The sequence below is a fragment of the Tamandua tetradactyla genome, chromosome 4, assembly GCF_023851605.1.
Source record: "Tamandua tetradactyla isolate mTamTet1 chromosome 4, mTamTet1.pri, whole genome shotgun sequence".
NCBI lineage: Eukaryota > Metazoa > Chordata > Mammalia > Pilosa > Myrmecophagidae > Tamandua > Tamandua tetradactyla.
Window position 1 is genome coordinate 134,394,826 of NC_135330.1, and position 26,341 is coordinate 134,421,166.

Here is a 26,341-nt window from a genome sequence, read left to right on the forward strand (position 1 = left end):
AAGCCTAAATTGCTTTGATCTGACTGTTATTAGGAAACTGAACTATGAGGATCTTGCTGGTAAGGGTTCAGATGAAAGTGAATAACATGTTGAAAACTGAAGAAAGGGAAATTCTGTTATGGCAAGCAACTTAGCATCTGCATCTTCTGTAGTTATGTGAAATGAAGAAAATGTGCCTGGTAAACTGAATTAATGATCTGCCTAAGCAGATGTTCAAATAAAGGCTTCTTGCTACCTGGTTTATTCTTGCTGTTTACAGTAAAATATGAGAGAAGATAGATAATGTGATGGAAGGACTGTTAACTAAAAGGAATAAGATCTTAATGGTTATGAAACTTCCCACCCTTGTGAGATAGCAAAAGATGGTAAAGTAAAATGATTCTGGAGCAAAATTCAACATCAAGGATACTGTCAGGGAAATATGATCTCATGATGAAGTTGAAGTCATGAATATAGAATCTTTTGTTAAGTTCTTAGAAGTTCAAAGGTGCTCCTTCAGATTGCTGTTCAGTCCTACAGAAGTTATTTTAAAAGGATTGTGGGTGTGATGCACTGGTACTTTTAGTCAACAGTAGAACTCTAATAAATTTAATGGCCTTGCCTTAAGCTGCTGTAGCTTGAGCCCAAGATTAAGAAGGACTTATCTTAACTATGTTTGTTGGTGTGGTTCTTGTCAAATAGAGTTTACCCCACTGAGATTCAACAGATGCCTGCAAAGTTTTCAAGAAAACTCTATTAGGTAAAATACTAACTACTAATTGAATTGAAATAAAAAGGGAGCATGCAAAATGTAAACAGGCTGTTATGCCCCCAAAATACTGGTAGAAAGTAGACTGAGAAAGTACTTGATTGTAAATATGTTACCTTCCAAGGAAATCAAAGAATGAGTCAGAGAGGAGAACCGAAAGTCTAGAGAAAAGAGTTCAGAGCCATGGATGATTATTCCAAGGTCATGGTACAAAATCAAGTTACTTCCAATATTTCCCTCATTGGATTTCAGTATTATTATTGACTACATACTCCTTCCTGCCTCTTTTATTCCTGAGTTTTGAGTAGGAATGCTTATAGAGGTTGATCTATGCCTAATCCATAGTTGTATGCTGGATGTTTTGGAATAAGATAACTTGTTACTTTGGTTTAGCAAGTGTACAGATAGAGAAGAATCACAAGTTCAGATATTTGATTGAGGTATGTGCTTAGCTGAAAAGACAATGGAGTGGAGGTACTGTCTGTGGTATTATGACAACTCCTCTAAATCAGAATCCTTCCTAGGCAGAAAAATAGCTGTTGCCATACTAATTCTATTCAATATGAGAACTGCAATCAAAGAGCTAATCTAAGGACCCACATCAAAGTGGTCTCATCCGCAATTGAACTTGATTTAGATTGTAAGACTCTTGACTTTGAGCTGATGGTGACCTTGGGATGGCTGAATAAGATGCGGAAATGACATGAATTATTAAGGTCCAGAGGGTTAATTTTGGAAGGCAGCCTCTGAAATAGCTCCCAATGATCCCTGACTCCTGGAATTCATGAACTTATATAAACCCCTACTCTTTAGTGTGGGCTGAACCTAGTGATTCACACCTAACAATAGAATACAGCCAAATAATAGGATATGACTTATTTGACTAGACTACAAAAAGAACGTTACCTTTGACTTGCTTGCTTCAACTCACTCTGATGGAAGTCAGATACTATGTTGTGAGCTGCCCTTTGGAGAGTCCCACATGGTAAGGAACTGATGTCTGAACTAACAGCCAACAAAGATCTGAGGTCTGCCAAAAGCCATGTGAATGTACTTGGAAGCACATCCTCTCCCAGTTGAGCACTGAGATGATTGCAACCCTAACCAGCAACTTGATGGCAGCTTTGTTACAGACTGTATCAGTGACTCTAAGCTAAACTATGCCCAGATTTTTGATTACCCAAAACTATGAGATGACATATTTGTTGTTTTAAGAGGCTAACCTTTGGGATACTTTGTTATGTGGTAATAAATAACAAGTAAAACAGCCTATTTTACATAGCTCTTATCATCTATTTATGTAGTTAGGTAACTCTTCTTGTAAATGACTCATTGATGAGTCATCCCAGGATGCAGAGTTTCAAGGAGGTAAATCAAGTGTCATATTCTCAGCCCTTTCTGGTTTGGGAGTATGAATTTAGACCAGTAGCTGCACTTTACCAGCAGTCTACCTTGAATTCTAAATAAATGCCATCATGTCATATATATATATATTTTTAGGTGCATTGGGCCCAGTTCTCCCGCATGGAAGCCAAACATTCTACCACTGAACCACCCGTGCACCCCACATATTCTTTTTACTTTTTTTTTTTTTTTTTCTCATGGGCAGGCCCTAAGAATCAAATTCAGGTCTCTGGCATGGCAGGTGAGAACTCTGCTTGCTGAGCCACTGTGGCCTGCCCCACCCCACATAGTCTTTTAATGCCTTTTTTTTTTTTTAAGTCTCTTTTGACAAGTCTATAATTTCTGATATTGCAAACAAAAAGACATATTTTCATGTATGTAGGCAATAGGATATGGAAAATTGAGTATGTTGGTATGGCTTTGACTAGACATATTGATTTCGACCACATCTTTTCACATATTGATACCCTTTTACCAATTTGATTTTAAGTTTTACCCCTTCATGTATTATTAATTATACTTTTAAAAATGCATTCAGGAGAGGTATTTAAATGTATATCTAATTATTTTGAAGCCAAATTTATTTCCTCTTCAGATCAGTTTCCAATGGACTTACATCAATTAGTAGTTGCTAATCAATTTTCCAAAATAAATTTTCAGCCTGTGGTTTCTCATTGTAATATATTCTTTTCCCCTTACTTTATATCACCCAACCAACAAATCCTTCATTATATCAAATATAGGTAATATTATAGTAATGATTTTTATGCTAAATATGTATTGATAGTGTTCTAGTTTGCTAGCTGCTGAAATGCAACTCACCAGAGACAGATTGGATTTCAACAAAAGGGGATTTATTTTGTTAGTTCTTCAGAGGAAAGGCAGCTAACTTTCAACTGAGGTTCTTTCTTACGTGGGAAGGCACAGGGTGATCTCTGCTGGCCTTCTCACCAGGCCTCTGTGTTCCAGCAACTTTCCCTGGGGTGATTTCTTTCTGCATCTCCGAAGGCCTGGGCTGAGCTGTGAGTACTGAGATGAGGTATGCTGAGCTGCTTGGACTGTGCTATGTTGAGCTCTCTCATTTAAGCACCAATCAATTAAATCAAACATCGTTCATTGTAGCAGGCATGCCTCCTAGCTGTGGATATAATCAGCAACAGATGAGGTTCACGTACCATTGGCTCATGTCCACAGCAACAGAACTAGGTACCTTCACCTGGCCAAGTTGACAACTGAATCTAACTACCACAGACAGGATATCAAAAGTGTCTCATTTTCATATATTCTATATTTTCAATGAGACAAGGAATTACTAAAAGCCACAACTCATTAAGTTTGGAGCCTCCTGAGGCTGTGGACTCAGGCATACCCCAGCTTCAGTGAATCAATTTGGACACACATTTCATCTTAGATATCATTGTATACCATGATGCATTTGTTTCACATTGGAATGACCAGTTGCAGATTTTTCCCCCACTTCCACCAAATATATTACCAGGAAAATTTCTTAATCAGTACTTCTCTTTTGACATTTTCCACAAGTTAAGAAGTTCAGACTATTCCAATGAGTGATCTCCTCTGGCTTTGATTCCATGATACTTGGTTATTGTCTTCACAATATATTTGACTCTGTGGTTGTCAAAATATAAGACAACATGTATAAGTCTATCATGAGCTCTCTCAAAGTTTCACTCAGGAAAATTTCCTCATCCCTTTAGGGGGATGTGTGTGCTCTACCCACCTATTTCCAGCACCTTTCCAAGTCTTGTCAAATTTAGCTAGTTTCTTAAATATAGTTTCAAAATAATCTCTCTAAAATTCTTATATGGGTCAGTATGTACTTTCAGTATTGTGACATTCTTCCTAAAATGCTTTTTTCTGTTTGTTTCAAAACACCTGTCTACGAATCAATGACTTCTGAATCCCTTTAAGACCATTAGGGTCAGTATCAGGTAGCTACTATATTTGCCATTTCTACTGCATGCCAGTAGCAGAAGTGGAGTCTAGAAAAATTTTATGTACCATTTCTCGTTTTGAAGATGTTATATAACCCAGAAAAGCCATGTCCTTTCTCTTGATGCAATCTTATGGGAGCAGTCCTATTTCTTTTAATCTTGATTTAGTATTGTGAGGTGGAATTTTTGGATTGTTTCCATGGAGATATGACACGCAGAGTTATGGGTGTGACTTTTGGTTAGATGGAGATGTGATTCCACCCATTCAAGATGAGTCTTGGTATGTTTACTGGAGTTCTTTAAAAGGAGAAACGTTTTGGAGAAGTGTCAGAACCAACAGAGCCAACACGAGACCCTGACATTTGGAGATGCAGAAAGAATATGGCCCTGGGGAAACTGAAACCAAAAGCCAAAGAACCACAGGCCAACCCTGTGCCTTCCCATGTGACAGACATCAGCCTTTCTTGAGCCAAGATTTCTTTCCCTGTATGTCTTAGTTTGGATATGTTTATGACCTTAGAATTTTAAAGTAGTAACTTAATAAATTCCCTTTTTAAAACCTGTTCTATTTTTGGTATATTGCACTCTGGCAGCTTTAGCAAACCAAAACGCCGTTCTTCTCTCAAATATGCTATTTATAGGAAATCATTAATTGTCCAGTCTCTACTCCCAAAATCTACTCAGCCTATATGTTCCATAAGACTAGTCATAACAGGGTTCCTTTGGAGTTCTAGAAGAGAACATCAGTAAGTGTGGACCTGTATCATCTGTATGTTAGCTTCTTTTATTATCATCATCCTCTTTTGAATTCTTTTTAGTGAATTCTCATATAATGTATTTAGAGCAACAGGCAAGCTGCAGCAATATATATCCTCATAACAGACAATTCCTTCAACAGAATGTCACCCTGTTCACAATGATCTAATTCATATATGCTCAAAATTTTACAGTCACAGATCTGGGTACTTCAAGGGTAATATCTCTTTTAGTTCTCATTCTTCTGTTCAAAAGTTGCCATTGGTATAGCACGTTGTTTGAGTTGTTTTATTAAGAAGGGATTCATGGGGTCAGGTCTTTCAGTAATGAAATATGTGAAAAGGAATGCCCTAAGGCTGATTGATTGTCAGTCAGATGATTTCCTTGTTAAATGATAACCCTCCTAAGACATACTTATAGCATTTACCAAGTGAAATTATATATAAACTAACTTTTTTGGGCAATCCCCTCATTAGAATCTCTGTTGTCCTCCATTGCCTCCATTGTAGACTCAGTTTCCCTTTTGTTTTCTGGTATCCTTTCACTGAATTACTCCAAAATTTTTCCCGTCCACAAATCCCATATACATTAATTAAAAAGTAAGTCCACTAATATATGACTTTAGTGGTTGGTTGTGTCTTTACTAGAGCCTAGAAACAAGCCAGTTATTTCCCATTGAAAGAGCTATGCACAGTGGCAGCATTGGGTAGCTTTCAGGTCTTAAACCACCAGTCATGACAGCAGAGGCAGGGCAGAATCTGATTCCTGTCAATTAGTTTCCAAAATTAGGAATGTGTATAGTCCAGAAGGAAATTCATCCATTAGATACTGGTCTTCCATCTTAGAAACAGAGTTTTTCAGCAGAGTTTAGAAGCAGAGTTATCTCTCTCTATTTTAGGAAAGATCTCTTGAGGCTAGAGGCAAGATTCCTAAAATTCCATGGCATTAGCCCATCCCTGATTATTGAAGTATTTTTCAGACATTCTCTATAAGGCTTATTTAATACTTTGCTTCCACACTTTCTTGTGCTTCCTTTTCCCATTCTGTTATTGTAATGCCAACAGCATAAAGATTCATCCTGTTTGTCACCAGTAGCACACCCAAGTCTCTTCAACAAATTATGGTAGTATATGGTGGATTTTAAATACAGGTAATAATATGGTAAGAATGTATATTGAATTTTTTCCCCATAAAAGCAAATTGAACTTTACTTTCTACTACTGTAGATATGAAAGCAAATCATTAGCCCAGTCAATCACATCATACCAGACTCTTTTAGACTATTGCATGTTTTGGATAGGTACTACAGACCCTCTCTGATATATTGCCCGTTAATATTACAACTCTGACTTCTGCCTTGTCTTAAATCAAAGTTGACATATCCTGCTGCCCTCTATGAATTCCATATTGTTCAATATTCTTTACCAAAGTGGGCTGAGAAAGATTCACTTTGCATGTCCAGTTTATTCTAGATGTGAATAGATCTGGCTCAAATTTGATCTGAAGCAGCATCCCAACCTTTTTCATTCAACTATAAAGAAACAATAAGCTGAAATATACAGAGCAAAACCAAAAATTTACTCAAACCTAAGGGGATAAGGGCAATCTTCACCACTTATAGCTCGTTCATTGCAAATATGCATTCAGGTAAATACTTTTGATGTCTACCTTTTTTTTTTTTTTTTTAATCTGCAACAGCATCTTCTTAACTACCCAATTCCACTGAAGTCCCTGTGGTATTTCATCACTGTCATTGTCAGGGATGCTAGTATAGTAGAGGCATATATCCAACACTGTGAAGAATTGTTTCACATAGCTTAATATTTAATCCTGTAAATGTCAGATAACCTTGGAGCTCATGGTGGGAGATGAAGCTAGGAGTTCCCCAACTTAAGTTATACTTCATAGATGAGATTAATTCTGGGCCATGTTTCTATACCTTCTATTTAGTTCTTTTACTTTGCTATTTTAAATTCATCCAGGTGAGGATAGATTGAATATGAAAAGATCCTTTAAGAAAAATGATTTTGAAATAGATGCTTTGTGGCCCATTAATTTTTCCCCATCTTACTCCTTCTCCCTTTTTTTCAGTATCCACCAGAGAAATTCTACTTGGTTTAATCTGTTTTTCCCTCATCCCCAGAATTTACCTTTCTCTTCTCATTGCCCTATCTTTTATTATTATTATTATTATTATTATTATTATTATTATTATTATTATTTGGCTTTCAGAAACCAGCTTTATTAAGCAAGGATAAGCATCAGCAGGCACAGCACCCTTTCAGGTGAGCTCAGCTGGAGCAGGTTGGCCCTTTCCTCCCAGAGTTAAACCCTTTTCTACTGCTGCAGTTGGGCATAGTGTGAAGGCTTATGCTGAGGTGGCCTTATGTCTCTATACTGTGCATACTTATGCTGAGCTGGCCTTATGTCTCTGTTACCTAGCCTTTGTTTTCCCTTATGCATTTTACCTACAGTATTTTTCCTATGCATATACTATGCATGCTCCCCCTTGCTATAATTAACCTATTCATCTTGTCCCTTGACCAAACTGTTCGGCTCAGTAGTTTGGCTTACTGCCTATATACTCTTTGCTCCTCAGAATGTTCTATCTCTAGTGTCAGCCCAAACCCCACCACCTCCACCTTGACATTTTCCTCCACCCCTCCCTATTTTATATCTAACAGTATTATATTAAAAGTAAAATAATGTTAGTTATTAAAATAATAGTTAATTATTGGTCATTATTAGATAGAAATCCACCAGAGTCATGTCACAAGAATTTGGTAGTTAACTTGAAAATGATACTGGACAAAGGAAGTGGACTCTTTTGTTTGTGTACTCAAATGACCAATTCCTGAGACACTGGGGTTTAAAAGTGAGAAAAAGTTTTTTGTTAGATGCAAAGCAGGAGATCAGATGGTCTGTTGGCCCAAAATCTGTCTCTCTGAACTGCAATAATTCAGATAGTTTTATAGTATTCAAAGATGGGCAGGTTTTAGGATAATGAGTTCAGTGCCTCCAGATGATGTAATTAGAGGTAATGTAGATATTGAGCATGAGCAGGCTGATTACATGTTTAGTCACAGGTTGTATGTAAGAAGATGGTGACCTTAATATGATGATGGGGTTGATTTTAGCATTGTAATGAGGGATAATTGACTTATATGTTAAAGTCTAAACTACTGTGCATGTCAGGTGGGCCCGTTTTGGTTAGATCCAATCATAGTTATCAAGATAATTTTGGACTTGGGGTGGGTTAGTTCTAGGCTGACCCAAGACCCTTCATTAATAAACATTAGGGGCTGTCTTTAGTGATATAAGACTCTAAAACTGAAAAACTGAATAAATAGGTACAAGTGAAATTTAGTCACAAGGTTTTTACAAATCACAAGGGCATAAGATAAAGGCTATACAATCATTATCAGAGATCCAAGGCATCTGAATTACATTTGAAAGATCTTGGCTATTTCCCTCTGTCTACTCCGATATACCTGAAACTAGTAAGGAATATTACATTAGTGCATGGAACCCTGGTGGAATCTTATATGTTACCCTAAGTCTTCTTTAGGATTGGCTGGAATGTTGGGGTTTGGCAGGTTATGATAGGTAGCAATGTCTAACTGAAGCTTGTGAAAGAACAACCTCCAGAGTGGCCTCTAGACTCTATTTGAACTCTCTCTGCCACTGATGCATTATTAGTTACAATTCTTTTTCCCCTTTTGGTCAGGATGGAATTGCTAATCCCATGGTACCAGGGTCAGTTTCATCCCTGGGAGTCATCTCCTACATTGCCAGGGAGACTTTCACCCCTGGATGTCATGTCCCATATAGGGAGAAGGGCAATGATTTCACTTGCAGAGTCAAATTAGAGAGAGTGAGGTCACATCAGAGCAACAAAAGAGGTCCTCCAGAAGTAACTCTTAGGTATACCTCTAGGTAGGTTAAGCTTCTCTGCTACTTACATAAGCTTCAAAAGAGTAAGCCTAAAGATTAAGGGAATGGCCTACTGATTTGGGTGTCCATATAGTTTGACACAGTATCAGGGGATTTCCTGATGGTAAAGTTTAGTAGTTCCGTATTTTTTCTCCCATTTCTCAAGGGATTTTGCCAATATTTTTTTATTATGTGCTTAATATACTCTAGGATGTATCCAGGCATTACCTTAAACCATACAGGATTAAAGGATTTCTTTCTTATTTTGGACTCCCTGTGTTTCAGTTCTTCAAATAAGCTATACAGATAGGTTGAGCTAGATTATGTGCTACAGAACATTTTAGTTCCAGACCAAATAAACCTATCTTCCTTTGGTCTCAAAGAGTGTGTGGTTCTAAAATATAGACATTGTCTTCCATACACTTGTGTTCTGAATTACTTTAAACCCAACTGATAAGCTTTGTTCATATCCTAAATATCTATCTATCTATCTATCTATCTATCTATCTATCTATCTATCATCTATCTATATAGTGCAGCCTCTCGAAATCAAAAAATAATAATTACCACTCCAGAGTAAATGTGTCTGCTCTAAAAGCTTACAATCTAGGCCCCTGTTTTCTTGAAGTACTTTCTAAAGGAGACCATACCATTGTTGTTCTTTTGTTTCTGGCTTACTTTGCCTCACCAAATGTCCCACATGTTCATTCACATCGTTGCTTGCCTCACAACTTTGTTCCTTTTTTGTAACAGCACAACATTCATTCATAAGTATGCACCATCATTTGCCAATCCACTTCACAGTCAGTGCATACATCAGCCACCTGCATTCATCAGGCATCATGTATAGTGCCCAAAGTCCACAGTCCATCAACACTCTCAATTTTAGATAATTTCATTATTTTCAAGAGAAAAAAAAACAATAAACACACCCTCACCAAATAGGAAATTTAAACCTCCTTTTAAACTTTTGTCCCTCCTCCCATTATTTACCTTTGCTATTGCTATGGTAGAACTGATATTTTTCTGTTAAACATAGCTCATAGTATGCAATAGCAATTTTCCCCCATACCCTGGACTTAAACACTCTGTGTGCATGAATCATACCTTTGTAGTAGTTCTTGCAAGAACTAATTTATATTTCTACTGTTAATCAGTGGGACATGTAAGTCTATACAACCCCTTTCAATCTTGTTCATCTTCAGTATGGTAATATTGCTTATAGACCCACTAGAGAACCACCTTCACTTCTATATATTCACTTACATTGGAGTTCAACCTCATTAGCTAACCATTCACCCAACTCTAGCTTTTTTGTATCTCTAAGTCCCCTATATTCTGTATTATAAGTCTTTAATTTTACCTTTACCATGGTCATAAAAGTGGAATCATACAGTATCTATCTTTTGTGTCTGGCTTATTTCAATCAGTGCTCTGTCCTCAAGTCTCATCCATCTTGTCATATGCTTCGGGACATCATTTTGTCTTAAAGCTGCATAATATCCCATCATATGTATATACCACATTTTGTTAATCCACTCATCTGTTGATCAGCATTTAGTTTTTTTCCATCTTTTGGCGATTGTGAATAACACTGCTATGAACAATGGTGTCCAAATGTCTATTTGTTTAATTGGTTTCAGTTCTTCTGATTATATACCAAATCGTTCTCTTGCTGGGTTGTAGGGCAATTCGATATTTAGTTTCCTAAGAAACCACCAAACAGTCTTCCATAGTGGCTGTTCAATTATACATTCCCACCAGCAGTGCATACGTGTTCCAGTTTCTCCACATCCTCTCCAACATTTATAATTTCCTGTTTGTTTAATAGCAGCCATTCTTACAGATGTGAGGTGGTATCTCATTGTAGTCTTGATCTGCATTTCCTTTTTAGCCAATGAAAATGATTATCTCTTCATGTGCTTTTGAGCCATCTGTATTTGCTCTTCAGAAAAATGCCTGTTCAGCCCATTTTATAATTGGGTTGTTTGTTATTTTGTTATTGAGTTGTATGATTTCTTTGTGATATTATGATTTTAATATCTTTGCAGGATATTAAATCTTTGTCTATGTGATTCCAAATATTTTCTCCCATTGAGTTGGCTGCCTCTTCAACTTTTTGACACAGTCTTTTGAGGTGCAGAGTCATTTAATTTTGAGGAGTCCCTATTTATCATGTTTTCTTTTCTTACTTGTGCTTTAGGTGTAAAGTTTAAGAAGCTACCTTCTATTACTAGGTCTTGATGATGTTTCCTTACATTTGTTCTAGAAACTTTATGGTGCTAGTCCTTATATTTAGATGTTTAATCCACTTTGACTTAATTTTTGTGTAAGGTGTAAGATAGGGGTCCTCTTTCATTTTTTTGGCAATTGATATCCAGTTCTTCCATGCCCGTTTATTGAAAAAACTATTTTGTCCCTGTTCAGAGGATTTGGGGACCTTTTCAAAAATCAGTTGACCATAGATTTGGTGGTCTATTTCTGCACTCTTGATTCATTCCATTGGTCAATTTTGTCCATTTCATCTAAGTTGTCTAGTTTGTTGGTATATAGTTGTTGATAGTATCCTCTTATGATTCTTCAGGGTCTGTGGTAACACACCTTTTCTCATTTCTGATTTTGTTTATTTGCATCCTTTCTCTTTTTTTCTTTGTCAGTCTTGCTTGTGTCCAATCAATTTTATTGATTTTCTCAAATAACCAGTGTTTGGTTTTATTGATTCTTTCTATTGATCTTTTGTTCTCCCATTTATTTAACTCTGTTTAATCTGTTTTATTTCTCTTCTTCTATTTGCTTTGGGGTTAGTTTGCTGTTCTTTATCAAGTTCCTCCAGGTGAACAGTTAAGTCCTCGAATTTTGCTCTTTCTTGTTTTTTAATATAGACATTTAGGGCAATAAATTTTCCTCTCAGCACAGCCTTTGCCACATCCCATAAGCTCTGATAGGTTGTATTCTCATTTTCATTCATCTCCAAATATCTACTGATTTCTCTAGCAATTTCTTCTTTGACCCACTAGTTATTTAAGACTGTGTTATTTAATCTCCATTTATTTGTGAATGTTCTCATTCTTTGGTAGTTATTGAGATCCAGCTTCGTTCCACTGTGATCAGAGAAAGTGCTTTGATTAATTTCAGTGTTTTTAAGTTTATAAAGACCTGTTTTGTGCCCCAGCATGTAATCTATCCTAGATAATGTTCCATGAGCACTAGAAAAGAATGTATATCCTGGTGTTTTGGGATGCAATGACCATATATGTCTGTTAGGGCTAATTCGTTTATCAAGTTGTTTAACTTCTCTGTTTCCATGTTGATCTTCTGTCTGGTTGTTCTATCTATAGAGGAGAGTGGTGCATTAAAGTCTTCTATTATTATTTTCAAAATATCTATCACTCCCTTCAGTTTTGCCAATGTCTGTGTCATGTACTTTGGAGCTCCTTGATTGGGAGCATATACATTTATGTTTGTTATGTCTTCTTGGTGAATTGTTCCTTTAATTAATATATAGCATCCTTCTTTGTCTCTTATGATGTCTTTAAATTTAAAGTCTATTTTATTTGATATTAGTATAGCTATTCCTGCTTTCTTTTGGTTACAACTTGTGTGGAAAATCTTTTTACATCCTTTCACTTCCAATCTATTTTTATCCCTCTGTCTAAGATGAGTTTCCTGTACGCAGCCTATAGCTAGATTATATTTTTTAATCCATTTTGCCAATCTGTTTTTTTTAATTGATAAGTTTAGTCTGTTAACTCAAAGTTATTACTGAAAAGACATTTTTTGAGTCCACCATTTATCTTTTTTATTTTATTGTCAGAACTATATATTCTTTTACCTCTTTCTCTCTTTATCCTTTAAGTTACCTTTACTGGTACATTTAAATTCTGTGCCCTCCATCACGCCTCCCTCTCCTGTTTTTTTTCTTTTCAAATGGCAGAACTCCCTTTAGTATATCTTGTAGGCCATTTTCTTGTTGACAGATTCTTTCAGAATTTGTGTGTCTGTGAAAAATTTAATCTCTCTCAGTTTTGAAGGACAATTTGACTGGGTACAGAATTCTTGGCTGGAAGTCTTTCTCTTTAAGGATCTTAAATATATCATACCACTGCCTTCTTGCCTCCATGGTGCCAGTTGAGTACTCTGAACACAATTGTTTTTCTCTTGTTGCTTTCAGAATTTTCTACTTCTCGTCAACATTGACAGTCTGATTAGTATGTTTCTTGGGAAAGGCCTATTTGGATTTAGACTATTTGGAGTTCATTGGGCTTCTTTGACTTGTATATTTATGTCCTTTATGAGGGTTGGGAAGCTTCCCCCTATTGTATTCTCAGCTACTCTCTCCAGCCCTTTACTCTTTTCTTCTCCTTCTGGTACACTAATGATTCTTATATTTGTGTACTTTGTTTTACCTATCATTTCCTTGAGATCTAATTCAAAATTTTCCATCTTTTCTGCCATTTGTTGTTTTCAGTGTTCAAAGTCAGTTATCCTATCCTCTATATCACTTATTCTTTCTTCTTCTCTTCAAATCTGCTGTTGTGTGCCTCTACTACATTTTTTATTTGGTCAACAGAGTCTTTACTCTGTATGATATCTGCTATTTTTCTATTTATTCCTTCAAGTACCTCTTTATGCTCTTCTAGTATCTTCTTGATCTCCTTTATGTCATTAGCCATCCCACTTATTTTATTAAGTAGAGTTATATGAACATCTTTGATTGATTTTTCCAACATCTTTGTCTCCTCTGGTGTTTTAATTTGGTCATTAGGCTGGGCTGTATCTGTCTGAATTGTGATATGCTTAATAATCTTCTGTTGTTTTCATCACAAGTAAATATCTTGATTGATTTACTTTGGAAGTTGATTTCTCTCAGTAGTCTAAAGCCTTAAGTTTGCAGGGTGAATGTGTAGCAGGCTGCAGGGTGGGGGCACAATAGTGCGGTGATACATTTCAGTGTAGGTATAAGGGCGGTTTGGGGATGTTATGCTGGTGTTTGTGAACGTCGTAGGCACCCAGCGGCCAGGGAGGATGTAGCTGTGCAGGTGCACCAGTCTGGGTGCTGTAACCCTGGTGTGCACTGGTCTAGGGCACGGGGATCTTTGTGCACATGCGCAGAGCTATGGTAGCAGGTTGGCATTATGCTTTCATGGGCTTTGGGCAGATCTGACCTGGCTGCACAGGTCAGCACTTTCTCAGAGCTGGGAAAAGTGACTGAAGGCTGTGCATGTACATCTAGCAGTGCTAGAAACTGATGTTCCCAGAGCTGAAGAATGTGATTTGGGGCTGTGCATATGTACACTTCTAAGACTGCCATTAACTGATGTGCAGAGCTCATGGGGGTGGGGGTGGTGGGGCAGGGTGAAGCTGTGCGACACTATGGGCAGGATGCAGGTGCAGCCTGGGCATGAAGGTATGCACCTACAGCCTTCATGCACTGGTGACAGCCTGCAGGGAGCAGGTAGGGGGAGGTAGTGCTCAGGAAGGGTACAGTAAATGTGGGTTGGCTTGGGATGGAGGTGTGGGGCAGGTACACACACTGGGGTTTGCTGGGGCGAGGGAACTTGAAGTGTGGGGAGTGGGGGCAGGTAATGGAGTTCAGGTGTGTGGGGTGTGGGGTGATTTGAGGGTCACAGGGCTGTGCTAAGGAGGGTAGCACATTCAAGGAACAAGTCTTGGCTTACTTCCTAGTCCCACTCTCCCCATCCATGCACTCCTGTGGGCTCTGCACTTCTGCACTAGGCTCCAGTTTTTTCTTTCTCAGTTCATCAGGTTTTGAACTAGGGCTGCGCTATGTAGTGTAGAATGCTCTCCCAGGTCAGTTGCACTCTTAAACCACTGTCTCAGTTGCCCTTCTCGCTTCTCTAACTTTTCCTTGGAGAAGGGCTGAACTTGATCTACTGTATTTGGCCATCTTCTGCCCTATCTTTGAGTTGCTCCAACTTTTGATATATTCTCACATATTCCATGCAAGATAATTGAAAAAGCTATTCCACTATTGTATTGTTATGCTCTTTTGTCCCCCAGAATCAGTGAATCCACCATAATTTTGGGAAGGGTCATGTATATTTTGATCATCATATAACCAACCAAATGAGGTTATTGTTCTTAGCATTTCCACTGTTCAACAGGTATGTTCCATTCTAACATGGAAGATTAAAGAGAATGCTTTTCAATTTTTGTGGACACATGCCTGACTCTGACTGTTGCCACCTAGAGGAGGGGCAGATCTACAGTTTTGTCATTAATGGATTGAATGCCAAAACCATTGCTAGTAGATCTCTGTATTCTGTAGTACCTATGTACTGGTTTGAAACTGTTCTGTACCCCAGAAAAGTGAGTATATCAATTCTGATCCAATCTTGTGGGAGCAGCTGTGTTCTATATTCCTGTTTCAGTATTGTAGGGTGGGGCCTCTTGATTAGGTTGTTTCCATGAAGATGTGACACATCCAGTTGAAGGTATGACTTCTGATTAGCTGTAGATGTGACTCCGCCCATTCAAGATGGGTCTTAGTTTACTCGAGTCCTTTAAAAGGGGAAATATTTTGCAGAATGCTCAGAACCGAGATGGACATAGACATTTGGAAATGCAGAAGCCTCAAGAGAAGCCAGGAACTAAGAGATCTAACAGAAACTTGACAGGAACCAGAGCCCAGCAGATATCACCACATGCCTTTCCATGAGATTCTAAGCAAGCCAGAACCTGGAGAGAATGAAGGGAAGTTAAGAGATGAAATCCAGAGGTTGCCCCAGAGCCGCTAAGTGAGGGCCCACAGATGCCACTGGAATCAGAAGCTAAAGGCAATGGAATCAGGAACAGGGACAAGCAGACACCAGCCACATGCCTTCCTGTGTGACAGGCATTGGTCTTCAGAATCAAGGTTTTTTTTTTTTTTTTCTTAATGCTTTAGTTCAGACATTTTTATGGTTTTAGAACTGTAAACTTGTAACTTAAATCCCCTTTATGAACACCATTTAATTTCTGGTATATTGCATTCTAGCAGCATTAATAAGCTAAAACATGCCTAATATCAAACTATTAGATTAACTTTAATATTCTTCCAACTTATCCAACAGAGCATTAGAACTTCAATGTGAACCCTTAGTTTGTTTTGTCATTTAAAATTTAAATCTTAAATTTCCTTCACTTTTGCCAATGTAGTCAGCAACAGCCACTGGTTTTCTTGGATGTTTGCTTTGCTGTTTTCACTGCCCAGGTTTTTGTTTGTTTGTTTGTTTTCCTCATTCAATTGCAGTCACATTGACATCAGCTAAATTTCACTAAGAGAAGGACTCCCTGGTCACAAGCAGCGAAATGTTTACAATCTCAGACTACAAATTTATTTTCAATCACCTAATGGTCAATTCTAGTCAATTTTTCCTCTCCATATTGTTTCTTACCCATAAATCTTTTGCGATATTGGATAGGAGTCTTTGTGTCAATTCCACTTTTGACTCTATCTACCTTTCACCCAACCATTGATTCAATATCAGGTGATGCTAGGTTTGGAAACAGTGAAGATTCATGAAAAATGTTACGTCCCCAACCCATGTGCCATTCATTTAATGCACACAATAGAAAACAGAGCACACTCACCTACCGTTGCTTTGGGAGGTGAGACCCCTTCTCAAGCACAGCTTATGGGAATTTTCACTGCACATGCACCTGGTAAGAGACAGGTTGCAGAACACAATGCTCACTTGAAATATTACACCTATCCCCACTATTTCTCACCCATTTTTTATACCCAGATCCTATTACTACTACAAATCCACCAGTCAGTGTTTCAAAATAAAACTAGACACAAGTGCTCAGCTTGGTAGAACATAGAACAGGCATCATTCCACATTTATTTCTGGAGGGAGTAAGTCCAATTTAAAGCAACTATTATCTTTATATTTGCATTTGGTTTCTGAATTTCTCATCATTCAGTTACCAGGTTTTAAGTATATGTTGCAAATGATCTTTTGAAATTTTGGAATTCAGAAATGTACTCCATACTAAAAACGTTTGACTAGCAGAATCATGCTGGACTCATTAACCCTTGTTTCAAGGATAACTTTCTGCATAAAAACACTGCCATCATGAGGGTGCAAGGGTAAAAACAGCCATCATGGGTGTGCAAAGGTAGTTCAGTGGTAGAATTCTCACCTGCCATGCAGGAGACCAGGGTTCAATTCCCAGTCCATGCACTTCCCAGAAAACAAAACATATAACAAAAACAAGCAAACAAAAATCCAATAAATGGTGCTGCAATAATAGGATACTTACATGGAATAATAATGAAATGTGACCCTGCCATATGGCCTACAAATCAAACAAACTAACACCAAAAAAACAACTATCATTTAGTTGATCACATTCTATCCATTGGCAGTTTGATCTGAACTCAGCTGGATTGTTCCTGTTGGGTTAACTCATGCAGGTGAGTCAGTGACCTCACTATATGTCTGAAGTAATTGCTGATATGGCTGGGATGTTCTTTTTCCACTCATGTTTCACTCTGCCTGATTTCTCATATTGAAGACAGCTATACTTTGATTATTCACAGAATGAAGGTGTCAGGATTCAAAGAAGGCACATTCTATTTCTCAAAGCAAGTCACAGGGCCATCTGAAAGAAACATTTTAATACACCACAACCCCTGTTGATATATATGTCTAGTAAAGCAGAATGGCATTCTATAATGAAAGGTATGTCTAGTAAAGCAGAATGACATTCTGTAACGAAGGGTAGCATAGGAGATGCAAGTGTAGGTACTGGAGCTAGAAAGACAACTAGTGAAGGATAACAGTATAAGGCAATAGGGCATCGCAGTTAAGTAACTCTGTAATCAATCTGCTTAAACTTTATTCTTGGTTTCGTCATTTAATACTTTTTGTACGTTAGTAAAGTTCCTTAAACTATCTATTCCTTGGTCTTTTCCTTTGAATAACAGAGATGATTATAATAACACACATGTCATTGGGTTGCTGTGTGGAATAAATGAGTATAATATGTGTGAAGTAATTTGTCTAGCTCCTGGAGTATTTGAAGAACTCAATAAATATTATAGATCCTTGTGGTACTTACATTGTACATTGCTGAGCACTTAATTATTTCTTTTACAGTTTTATTGAAAGAATATTGAGCTTGTGATCAACTATAACTTGCAGGGTTTTTTCCCCCCGATATATACTACAGTTAATTTTTGTTAGACAGTTCCTTATGTAATATTTGAAAGCAGCAAGTTTCAAATATTTCAATTTTTGGCCTGTTAAATTGCATCTTTTTTTTTCCTTACACCCATTTTGGGTTATAAAGGTTTTGAATTTTGATTATCAGCTACTAGAAATTACTCCAATATTTTTTCCATAGTTGATTTAATGACATCCTCAAATACTTGATAAAAACTATTAAACAGTTTTTATCCAATTACTAAACAATAGGACATTACAAGAACTTATTAATTTTTTTCTTTTCTGCGTCTTGTTCGATGGAGAATTAATCCTTTTTCTACTTTCATTTTATGAGTTTGGAAAGCCATATACTCTGTATATATATATATGTATTTTTAATGATTTCCCTTGCATTTTTAACATGCTTACTTGTTATATTCTTTATGTTTTTCTAACACATCCAAGTTAAAGAGGTTAGTATGGTTTATAATTTCTGTAAATAGTTCACATTGAAACTCCTAAGTTTTGTTTTGTAAAATTATACTTCTATTTTGTTTTAAAACAGACATCAGTTTATTTTAAAAGTTTCAATATTTATTTCAATCAAATGATGTGTCTTTGCACACTATTTCTTGCTCCTTACTTCTTACTGACTTCACTTTTGTTCTTGCTTGAGTATGTCATTCAGTAATTTTTCAGCAAATGTCTGGAAATATTAAACTCATATTTTTCCATTTCATTATGTTTCAGGTGGCTTTCTTAATTCTAACTTTTGATTGACTAAATCCTGTCTCAGTTTGCTAAGACTGTTATAACAAATGCCTAGTTTATTGACTGGTTACCTTAAACAGCAGGAATTTATTAGCTCACAGTTTTAGAGGCTAGGAGTCCAAAATTCAGGTATCAGTAGGTCATGCTTTTTCTGAAGTGTGTGGCATTTTGGTAGTAGCTCAATTGCTGCCTCTGTCACATGTGATCTGTCTCTTTTTGTCTCTTCTGGCTTCTACTTCCATGTCCAAATTTCCTTTTTTTATAAGGACACCAGTCTAATCAATCATGTTGGATTAAGACCCACCCTGATTCAATTTGGCCTCATTTAACAGGAACTTTGAAAATCCTCTTTACAAATGAGTTCAGACCCACAGTATGAGGTATTAGAACTTGAATATATTTTCCCAGGGACATGATTCAATCCCCAGTATCTGTTTTCCCTGTTACCAGACTACTATTTATCGTATCCTTTTGTTTCCATTTCAGTGACTAAATTTTTTGATATCTGTGGTTTTTAATTGGCTCTTTAATGTATAATCTGATTTGTTTTTTGGATGCTATTTCTCCTTAATCACTCTTTTTTTTTTTTTTTTTAAAAGGAAAGACAGAGAGAAGGAAGGAAGGATAGAAGGAAGGAAAGGAGGAAGAAAGGGAAACATCTTTTAAACATTTTCTTGTTTTATTGTATTTTGTTTCTCCGTTTTTGTTACATGGGCTGGGGCCGGGAATCGAACCGAGGTCCTCCGGCATAGCAGGCAAGCACTTTGCCCGCTGAGCCACCGCGGCCCGCCCTATTTCTCCTTAATCACTCTTATCATTAAATATGTGCTTCAAAGAACCTTGTTATTTTGAATCTGACACTGTGAATTCATTTATTTGTTAGATTTAATAGCTTTTACTCCATGTATTTGGATCTTTTATTTTATATTATAGATTTATTCTGATGACTACTTTTCCTACTAGATTTTTTCATGTTTCCTTTCTCTATGCTCAGTCTCTTAGACAGTTTTGCAGTTGTCTTCCCCTTACATCTTGGATACCACCTAGGGCCTACAATTAAGAGATAGTATTAGTTGTGATACCTAGAGGATTGTATAATATTCTTCAGTAGCACAGAGTATGCACTAGTCTCCTAGACATAAAATTATCCTGTTTTCTTTCCTTATTAAAGGCAAGTAATTAATTCATAGTCCTGAATTTGAGAGGATATTTGGATCTCCTTTTGCCTCCTTTCATTCAAATATCGTAGCCATCTGAGATTTCGCCCAGAATGCCTTTGTCTCCAGCACCTCACTATCTTTAGGGCTTGTTCGGTCCAGTTTCCTTGTCAAGATCATAATTCTGGTATCCACTGCCTTCTTTTCCTGGTGCCAAGAGATCTCTGACATCAGCTCCTACTTCCTAATATGTCTTTCTCCTCAGGCCCATAAAAACAAGTTCTGTGGGATGGAGAAGATTATGGAGAACTAGAAAATCATATGTGGAAGATAATAGAGGCTCCATCAGCCAGGATCTTGACTGAAAGTTGCCTTATGGACCTGCTCATCTGCTCAATTTTTGTGACATGAGTAAGAGGAGACTTCTCTTTTGCTGAGATTTAACATATTTGAGATTGATTGCTATAGAACTTAGCTCACCCTGTCTGATCTGAAAGTTTTATGTCTTCCAGCAACTGCGTCCTTTTACTGAGTTCTGAATATTCTTCTCCACCGTGGTGATAAAAAGAGGTTTGTGATTTTTAAATTTTATTTTTGTCTTAGTAGTCATTTCTGTGTTGGAGTCTAACTAAAATCAGATCCATCTGCAAGTGAAAATATAAAAATCATTATATTTCTTGTGGAATACTATTAAACCCCCAAATTAATTCAAAATTGGATCAGTATCATTAATGTAAGTTATCTCTATGATCCAAATCATCTAAATTTGGCTTTGCAAATAACAACGATCTTTTCACATAGAAAAGATGACAGAAACCTTACTGTCATTACCATCTATCCAAAAAAATTCATAAATCCTTATTATTATTCTCTAAAAATATGCGCTTCTAAATAAGATGGCTTTTTCTTTCTGTAATGTGTACACACGTCAGGAGATTCTGTGTCTCGATTTCTAGTTCTATTCTAATAGGGTGACTTTTATGCTTTTATTTTCTTTTTTTATAATTTTTGATCATATACCCTGCCTATAGTCTTTTAAGAACCAGTCTTAAAAATTATAGTAAAATGAATGGATAACTTGAATGATGATGTCTATAACACCTTTTATATCCATTTTTGAATATGTGTAATATTTGGTCAGAGATTAGTATTTTAACTAACTTTATTCCATTTGAAAATTGTTTTTGTTTTGTTATTTATTTATTTATTTGAATTATTTCTCTTGAAATAAGATTTCGGTAATCTGAACATTTGGAAAGTTCTTTTGCTCAATTAAAAGGCATATTTGGTCTGATGAACATTATTCTTAATTTTACTTTTGCAATTTCTGAGACAATCTGACTATTTCTTGTTGCATTTCATTCAATTTTCTGTCTCCATGCTGTTCTGGTTTTTTGGTAAAAATTAAATCCGGTGTATGATTGTCCATTGTTGCTTCCTCTAAGTGTTGAATTACAAACTACCATTCATCAATTTAGTAATGTTACAAATCTTTTAAGCTTTGTTGAAACTGTCACAGAAAATGTAGAAATTCAAAAAGTATATTTTGCATACATATTTTAAGCTATGCTACAAAAGTGTACACTCTGCCTAACCGAGCAGTCAATATTATAATATGATGAGGCCCTGTATCTTAGATCTATCCTTTTCCTTTTGTCTTCTTTACTAACTTCTACAATTCTTTATGTGTGTGGACTTCCATATCAATATTGTTTTTACTTTAGCTCTGTACCATTACCCAAATCCTAGATGAATATTTCTATTATTAGATTTTCATTATGAATTCCACACTAGCAGCTTTTATGAGATTATATGTTGGATAGACCCGTGAGCTTTGGCAGCAACCCTTGACTAATTGTGTACTTTATTTTTATTGAGGTGAAATTCAGATATTAACCATTTTAAAATTAAACAGTTTTAAATATATAATTCTGTGGAATTTATTGTATTCATAATGTTGAATAAATAAATGTTGACACTCTGTAGTCTAAAAACTTTTTCATCAACCTGAAAGAACACCCTGTACTAACTAAGCAGTTAGTCACCATTCCTGCCACCATCCCCTGGTAAACACTAATCTGTTTTTTGTCTCCGTGAATTTCTCTGTTCAAGATATTTCATATAAAAGGTATCATATAGCATGTGATCTTTTATATCTGACATCTTTCACTTCGCATATTGCTTTAAAGATTCATCCAATTTGTAGCCTGAGTCAGAACTTCACTCGTTTTGATGGGTAAATAATATTTCATTGTATGAATATAGCATAGTTTGTTTATCCATTCATTCATTGTTGGACATTTTGGTTGTTTACGCCTTTTGGCTGTTATGAATAATACTTATATTAACATATCTGTAAGAGTTCCTGCTAGAACTTTTCACTTCTCTTGAATATATATGTAGGAATAGAATTACTATATCATACACTAATTCCATGTTTAATTCTTTGAGGAACCCTAACCTGCTTTCCACAGGAGCTGAACCATTTTATATTCCCACCAGAATTGTCTGAGGGTTCCTATTTTCTCTGCATCCTTGCCAACATTTGTTAGTTTCCAATTTTTTTAAATTAGGCTTATCTTAATGAGTGCAAAGTGGTATTATATTGTGATTTTGATTTACATTTTCTTAATGACTGATGATTTTGAACATCTTTTCCTATGCTTATCAGTAATTTGCATAACATTTTTGGAGAAATGTGTCTTCAAGTCCTTTGCCCAATTTTAATTGGGTTGTTTATATTTTGTTGAGTTGTAAGGATTTTAAAATATATTTTAGATTATAGATTCTTATCAGATATAATAATTTGCAATTATTTTCTCCCATCCTATGTGTTATCTTTTCACTTTCTTGATAATGTTCTTTAAGCACCAAAGTTTCTAATGTATGTGAAATACAATGTAACTATTTTTCTTTGTTGCTCAAGAAAATACTCTATTGCCAAATCCAAGGTAATACCTCAAGAATTCATTGCCAACACTATGTTTTTAACTTTTATATTTATGTCATTGATCAATTCTGAGTACATTACTTGTATATGGAATTAGGTATGTGTAGCAACTTCATTCTTTTGCATGTTTTACCCAGTTTTCCTAGCACTATTCATTGAAAAGACAATTCTTTCTCCATTGAATGGTCATGGACCTCTGATTTAAAATAAATAAGCCACAGAAGCTTAGGTTTATAACTCTTAGGTTTATACTCTCAGGTGTATTGCATTTGTTAATAGGTCTATCCTTGTGCACGTACCACACTGCATATCTTTGTGGTAAGTTCTTTAATTGTGGAGTATGAGTCCTCCGATTTTGTTTTTCCATTTCAAGCCTTATTTGGTTGTTTATTTATTTCAGGATCAGCTTTTGCATTTCTGCCAAAAAAAAAAAAACTGCTGGAAATTTCATTTCATAGAGAATGCATTAAATTTTTAGATCACTTTAGGGAGTATTAACATCTTAACAATATTAAGTCTTCCAATTCACAAACTTGCAGGATATCTTTTCACCTAACTATGGCTTCTTTAATTTCTTTCAGCAGTGTTTTGTAATTTTCAATGTATAAGCCTTTCATCTTCTTGGTCTAATTTATTCCTAGTTATTTTAATCTTTTGGATGCTATTACAATGTAATTGTTTTCTTAATTTACTTTTTGGGTTGTTCATTTCTGGTATATGGAAACACAACTTAGTTTTGAATGTCATTTCTTGTACCCTGCTACTTTGCTGAATTTCTTTATTAACTCTAATGAAGCATGTATATATGTGTGTGGTGTGTGCATGTGCACGCACATGCTCACTCTTTCTTTTGGATTTTCTATATATGGACATCTACAAATAGAAATAGTTGTATTTCTTCCTTTCCAATTTCAATAACTTTTATTTCTTTTCTTTGTCTGGTCACTCTGAAAAGGATTTCCAATTTAATATGTAATAGCAATGATGAAATTAGGCATCCTTGTCGTGTTTCTGATCTTAGAAGGAAAGTGTTTAGTCTTTCATCATTGAGTATGATGTTAGCTCTGTGTTTTTCACTGATGTTCTTTATCATGTTAAGAAAATTATCTTCTAATTCTAAATTTCTGAGTGGTTTTATCATACAAGTGTACTGAATTTTGTCAAATGCTGTTTTGTGTATGTGTCTTTATTGAGATGATGACATGGTTTTTGTCCTTCATTCTATTCATATGAATTATTACATTGATGGATTGTCTTATATTGAACCACCTTGGAGTAAATCTCACTTGGCCATAGTGTATAATCTTTTTAATATACTATTGGATTCTGTTTGCGGGTATTTTGCATAGTTTTTCTGAGTCTATATTTTATGAGGGTTATAGATCTGCACTGTTCTTTTCTGGTGCTTTGTTAGACTTTGGTATCAGGTTAATGCTGGCTTCTTAGAATGTGTTAGTAAGTGTTCCATTCTATTCAATTTGGGGGAGAAATTTTGAGGAGGATTCATGTTAATTCCTCTTTGAGTGTTTTAGTAGAATTCACCACTGAAACTGTGGTCCTGGACTTTTTTTTATTCAGAGGATTTTGGTTGCTGACCAATCTCTTTACTTGTTATGTATCTGTTGAGATCTTCTATTTACACTTGAATCAGTTTGGTAATTTGCGTGTTTCTAAGAACTTGTCCATTCATCTAGAGTATCTACTTTGTTGGTGTACAATTATTCATAGTTTTCTCTTATGAAATCCTTTTAATTTCTGTAATTTCAGTAGTAATATCTCTACTTTAATTCCTCATTTTAGTGCTGTGTCCCGTCTTTTTTTTCCTCAGTCAACGTAGTTGAAGATTTATCAATTTGACTGATGTTTTCAAAGAACTAACTTTTGGATATGTTGATTCTCTTCTATTGTTTTTCTATTCTCTATTTCATTTATTATGTTGAAATCTTTTTTACATTCTTCCTTCTGCTGATTTTAGGTTTTTGCTCTTCTTTGTCAGTCCCTTAAGGTATATAGTTAGGTCATTAATTTTAGCTCTTTCTTTTTAATGCAGGTGTTCAGAGCTATTAATTTCCCTCTGAGCAGTGCCTTTGCTACAACGCCTTAGTTTTAGTATGTTGCATTTTGGCCAACCTCTATACAAGTCTGTTAGTAAACCACGAAGCAAATAAAAACACACAACTTCTATTTTGGAAGTACAAGGTCTTATTGCCTAATCTGGAACCAGCAAGCCACACCAGGAATGTGGCCACAGTCCTCACAGCCACCTGTTAAGTGCTTGGGCATGGTAGCTGCAAGAAAAACCCTGAAATTCATAAAAGTTTCTTCATCAAGCATTCCACTTGATTCTGCAAGTATTCAAATAAACTCCAGCATTATTAAGTAGTTCATTCTGTTGGTTCTGGCAAGTTTAGAATTGTTTTTGTGGAGGAACAAGTTTCTGTAGCTTAATACTCTGAAATCTTCTATGAAGACTTATCTGTGGACTTCAAATAAGTTACTGAACCTTTCTAAGCCTCTGTATGTGTGCATCTGTGTGTGTATGTGTATCCTTATGTTTCAGAAATATATGAAGATTTATAAATTGTATGTGTGTTTGTAGCCTTTCAGATGACTTAAATAAATATTAACTGCTTTTTTCTAGAAAGTTGACATGCTATTTCTTTGTGTAAAATTCCTTTCCATGGAAATATAGGCATCCAGACTATGAAACACTTACCTTTTTTGTCATTTTCATCCAAAAATTACTATATGGAGTTACCTTGGATATTTCTTTGCGGCACCTGTCCCCATTCACATTAGTTTATCTAGGTATTTTTCTCTGTCTGCCTCAACATAAAATATAGCTGATCAGAGACAAATCAGATGCCAAAAGTTCCCCTTTCATATTTTGTTGTATGTACTCCAGTTCTTACCTAAAGACCATTGTTTTCAGATCATTACTCTTTATCTTTAATCTAGCCCAAAGAGTTTCATGCATTTCAAAATCAGTTTTCTCTGTTTTCTTTCAGTACTTGAGAGTTCAAGCTGCTAGGAACAAAGTGATCTGCATGTGTGGAATCATATTAATGTGCTCCAACGATTTCTCTACTTTTTATATGCCAAAAATAAAAAAAAAGCAATAACAACAAATTTATGTACTTTAAACTTTTTTCTTAATGAACTACATTATAAAAATTTTTATCAGCCTTCCAGGATTTTAAGTACTCTTTGCAAATTAAAAATAAAATTAGTACTATGGAGTTGAGACCTGAAAATTATATACTCATAAACTTGGTCAATTATAACTATAAATGGTAGATTACTTTATATACATATCTTTTGTATTCCCTATAACACATTACAGAACCAAGTAACTTGCACACTAAAAAGAAATCATTTATCAAAGTCAGAGAAACAAGCATTGTTGATTGCGTCCTCAGTAAAGTATACACTGATAGGTTTTATAGTTGTTAATAGTGGTAATAGCTTATGAATCATACATATAATAACCAATTGAAACAATACAATAATTT

The 26,341-nt window shown here is 35.8% G+C and overlaps 1 long non-coding RNA gene across 1 annotated transcript in view; it reads left to right on the top strand.

The window, feature by feature from the left end:
• The window catches only part of LOC143679362 (uncharacterized), a 177,933-nt gene that overhangs the window by 44,193 nt on the left and 107,399 nt on the right, over positions 1-26,341 (top strand). Inside the window, exons 3-4 of the long non-coding RNA XR_013173686.1 lie at positions 20,145-20,290; positions 20,392-20,449. This is a non-coding gene — a long non-coding RNA (uncharacterized LOC143679362). The remainder of the gene's footprint in view (positions 1-20,144; positions 20,291-20,391; positions 20,450-26,341) is intronic.